The sequence below is a fragment of the Cupressus sempervirens genome, chromosome 11, assembly GCF_028749045.1.
Source record: "Cupressus sempervirens isolate cs-2001-9-10 chromosome 11, ASM2874904v1, whole genome shotgun sequence".
NCBI lineage: Eukaryota > Viridiplantae > Streptophyta > Pinopsida > Cupressales > Cupressaceae > Cupressus > Cupressus sempervirens.
The window spans coordinates 495,227,503-495,232,638 of record NC_143128.1 but is presented as its reverse complement, the minus strand read 5'-3'; positions in this window follow the sequence as shown (position 1 = coordinate 495,232,638).

The following is a 5,136-nucleotide window of genomic DNA, read 5'->3' as shown; positions in this document are numbered from 1 at the left end:
AACATATGTTGTCATCAAGAGGGTCAAAGGGGTCATAGGGTACCCTATGACCCCTTTGGACACATTAAAAAATATGAGGTATGTTCTTAGGGGTCTTAGGACCCCTAAGGACATTCTTTTTCATATAATTAGTCAAAAGGGATCATAAAGTACCATATGACCCATTTGAAGATGTGATGTATGTCCCTAAGGGTCTTAGGAATGCTAAAAAAATATGTTATCATGTATTGGGATCAAAGAGGTCATAAGATACCCTATAACCCCATTTGATCCATTTGAGGATATAATGTATGTCCCTAGGGGTCTTAAGACCCTTAGGAACATATGTTGTTGACTAATGGGTTGAAAGGGGTCACAAGGTTCCCTCTAACCCTATCCAACCCATTTAAACATATGTTATCATTTAATGGGTCAAAAGGCATCACAGGGTATCCTATGACCACCTTGGACCCATTAGAACATATTAGATATATTCTTAGGGGTCCTAGGACCCCTAGGAACATATGTTATGATCAAAAGGATAAAAAAAGTTCATAGGGTATCTTGTGACCCCTTTTGACCTATAATATATGTTCCTAAGAGTCTTAGAATCCCTAGGAACACATATTGTCATCTAATAGATTGAAAGGGGTCATAGGGTACCATTTTACCTCATTTAACCCATTTAATGATATGGTGTATGCCTCTCAAGGTCCTAAGACACCTAAGAACATATGTTTTCATATAATGGGTCAAAAAGGATCATAGAGTAGTCTATTATACATTTCAACACATTCAAACATATGAGATGTGTACTTAGGGGTTGTAGGACCCATAGAAATATGTATTGTCACCTAGTGGGTTCAAATGGGTCATAGAGTACCCTGTGACACCTTTTGACCAATTCAATCATATGAGATATATTCCTAGAGGTATTAGGACCCCTAGAAATATATATTTTCATCTAATAGGTACCCTATAATCTAATTTGACTCATATGATGACATGACATATGTTTTAGCAGTCTTTGGACACCTACAAACATATGTTGTCATCTAATGGGTTAAAAGGGGTCATATGGTATTCTATTACCCCCCTTGACCCTTGCAAACATATGACATGTGTTCCTAGGGCTCATAGGACCTCTAGGAATATGTTTTGTCATCACTATGATCTAAAGGGGTCATTGGGTACCCTATGACCCCTTTTATGTGATATGTTCTTAGGGGTCCTAAGATCCCTAGGAACATACATTGTCATCTAATGGGTTAAAAGGGATCATAAGGTATCCTATGACTTCATTTGACCATTTTGATGACATGATGTACATATCTAGGTTTCTAAACCCCTAGGAACATATATAGTCATCTAATGGCTCCAAAGGGGTCATAAGGTATCCTATGACCCCTTTTGACCCATTTGAACATATAAGACATGTTCCTAGGAACATATGTTTTCCCTAAAAGAGTTGAAGGGGTCATAGGGCACCTTCTAACCCCTTTTGACCCATTAAAAAATATGAGATATTCTCTTAGGGGCTCTAGGATCCCTAGGAACATATGTTTTAATCAAATGGGTCATAAGGGTCATAGGGTAGCTTATGGCCTCTTTTTATGCATTCCATAATATGATCTACGTGGTTAGGGGTCTTAGGACCCCTAACCACACTTATTGTCACTGAATGGATCAAGTGAGGGCATAGCATTTCTTGTGACTTCTTTTAATATATGAGATCACATTATCTATGTGATTAGGATTCCTACGACTATTGAGCACACTTAATGACATGGAATGGGTCAATAGGATATCCTAGGACCCCTTTTGACCCATTATATCACATTATCTATGTGGTTAGGAGTCGCAGGATGCCTAAACACACATGTAGTGATTGAATGGGTTAAAAGGAGTCACATTATACCCTATGACCCCTTTCCATCCTTTGGAACCATGATATTTATGGTTAAGGGTCATCCAACATTTGAAGAAAGAATTCTTAAGGATATTCAAAAGGGGTCATAAGTATTATATAAAAAAATTAAAATTAATTTTTTGAAAAAAAATTGCAAATCGGGTACCCAAAAAAATGGGTATCCAATTTGAAATTGGGAACCGGATTAGGCTTGTTATTTACAAGGCCTAAATGATCAATGCCCAAAAGCCACCAAAAATGTGTTTTTTCCCTCTTCCTATGAATTTTATACTTCGAGGGTGTAGCTGATGACTTTTTTTTCACCCAAATCTGATAAAACAAAATGGGTTTCTAAAGGATGTTCTCTGCTTTCCAAAGTTTTTTTTTTGTCAAAATACAAGTTTATTAAGTAATTATTACTTATTTTCTAATAGAATGACACTGTGTTGATTAACACAGTGATTGAAAAACATTTATAACTTTCAAATGATACAACCCTTTTAAAATCTAAAACATGCGTTGCATTCTATATTTTTACTACTAAGAGAAATAAAATTAAAATAATAATCTTTGTTAAGTTTTAAATGAGTTAAGGTGATTAGACATGGGAGTAGTTTTATTCTATAAATATTGTACCAAAAAATTAATAATTAATTGTTTATTTGAAATAAAATTATACAAAAATATGTGTTGCATTTGATGATGAATTAATTATTATATCTAGAATCTTGTAAAAAAATATAATTATTTAATTTTAATTAAGGTGGTCAAACATACACCTACTTCTTATTTTTTCCTAAAATTTTCTTACTATTGCATTGAAATAAAAAATTTTGAGCAATCAAATTAATTTTTTCTCAAAGAAATTTTAGAAACAACATTCAATCTCATACAAACTATCTTATTACAACATATTTCTATAACGTTGATAACTAGTTCATAACTTCACATCAAATTGAGTAACCCTGATTTGTTGATTTTTCATTGCAACTTAAGGCCTTCGTTTGGTATACCATGATCCTACACATACCCAACAAGGCCTGATGAGATATCCAATCACAATAAAATCTCTATAAAGTGGATAAATAGAGAAAACCACATGAGAAAGCCCTACTCTAAAAAGATATGGAAAGAATATCACATAATATAGGAACAAAAAGGATGATCATGAAGACCACCATAGAAGTATGAAGTTGCAAATGTTGTCAAAATCTTGATTGAAGAATCTCTAGTCTATAGAATATGACTAGGTGGAGAAGGCTAAGTCTAAAGAGCAGATCAATTGAAGATGGAAGATATCTTCATGGCCTCCAAAAATAAGAATGTAAGAGTAACTATATGTTAAATGATCCATTTCACTCAAGTGCGTAGGTATCCAAGAACTACATCTACCTAAAACATATGAATAAATACTAAGTACATAGCACACTCCATCAAACCAAGAAAGCATTAGAACCAAAAAAACCCCTATTTAATGTTGAGAGGTAAGATGGGTACATTGAAACTAAATACATAATCTCCTATAGAAAGAAGAAGTAGGAAAATTGAGAGTGCAGAAGAAGTACAAACACCTATAAAGGGATGTGTCATTGACACATCATGAGGATAATGTGATAGAAGAAACACTCACTTGACAAAGGAAGATGGAAAAAATGGCCAACATGAAACATTACAAGGCACTTTATAATGTAGTGTGAGTATAACAAGACATAAAGATGTGCAAGATCCTAAAAAGTAATAGAGAAACACTTTATTATAGTATGTTTGCATAAAAATGCTAAAATGGTGTCAACAAAGATTAGAAGATAAATAAGGTTGGTACTTTACAAAGTATAGCCCAAGACGACTCATGCTAAGTAACAAAAATGATCCCTAGACTTGAAACAACTAAGACATCCACTAGAGTGCAAAAAGAAAAAAACTAAATAGAATATACACTAAAGTAGAATCTATAAAAATAACCAACATCTATGGAAAAAGCATAGAAAAATATTTCCAATGATTTTTTTCCCCAAATCGGAGATTAGATGCTCAAGATATGTCTCCCAAAGTGCAAATATGAATTCACGACTTTCATAGAAAATAAAATCTTCAAAATAAAATCAATAAATCAAACCTACACCAATGCAATAGTCTCAAAACTAACTTTTTGGCAATATCTTATTTGCAAAAAAATAGAGTCCATATGAGCAAATTACAACCAAAAAACTACAAGCAGGTCAAAAGGGCCCAAAAGTGCATGACACTGCTCTTGTAGTCATGACATCAATACATATCTACACTAAATTTGATGATCATATGGTTGTCACATGAAAAAAATGACCCATTGATGCATCACTGATGTGGTACTTTTGACTAGACATATAGTGGTGTAGTACTGCTAATGTGCCTGGTGACATTTTGTGTTAACTCAGAGTTGAAGTGGCACTGACATAGGCAATGATAAAGATGATGACACATGCGCTGACATGAATTGATGTACCTATTTTGACATATGCAGACATACCTGCACTAATATGCAGTACTCTTGTCCTCAAAAGGTTCTTTTTCCAAACAAATACAGTGTGCACTTTTCAAAGTGCTCTTCAAAATTTATTTTTCCTAAAGCATGCATTTCTTTTTTTTTTTTAAAGTGAACTTATTTATTTATTTATTTATATATTTTCCTAAAAAAAAATAACCACCTCAAGAAGCATGCCCAATCTAGAGGCATTTTCCCCCTCAAATTTTAACTATCCAAATTGAAAAAAAAAAATTTTAAATGGGAGTTTTTGGGTGCTACAAATCATACGTTGAGGTTCATTTGGCTCAAATCCTAACAAAAAAAATTTCCCTCTCTAATCAAATAGAAACCCTTTAAGAAAAAATACATATATGAAAACTAAGGATAAACTTCATAAAGAGATCAAGGGCATGGAAGTCTAAAGCTTTGATACCATGTTGAATTTGAGGAAAGCTCAATGAATAGATCCCAAGAATCACTATACGCAAGAACCTATCATAAAAAGAGAGAAGCAAAATTATGGAGCCCCAAATTTAGAAATCCAAAGAAGAGGAAATAGTCTTGATCCAAAAAAGGAATTGTAATTTATTGAATGAATGAATTGTTACAAAGAGAGATCAATCCTTATGAAGGAGATCAAAACCCTAAAAGGTAATTAACCTAGGTTTCATGATAATAATTAATTAAATAATTAAATATTAGATGTTGAGATTATGTGTCTTGCACACATTGCATAATATTTTTA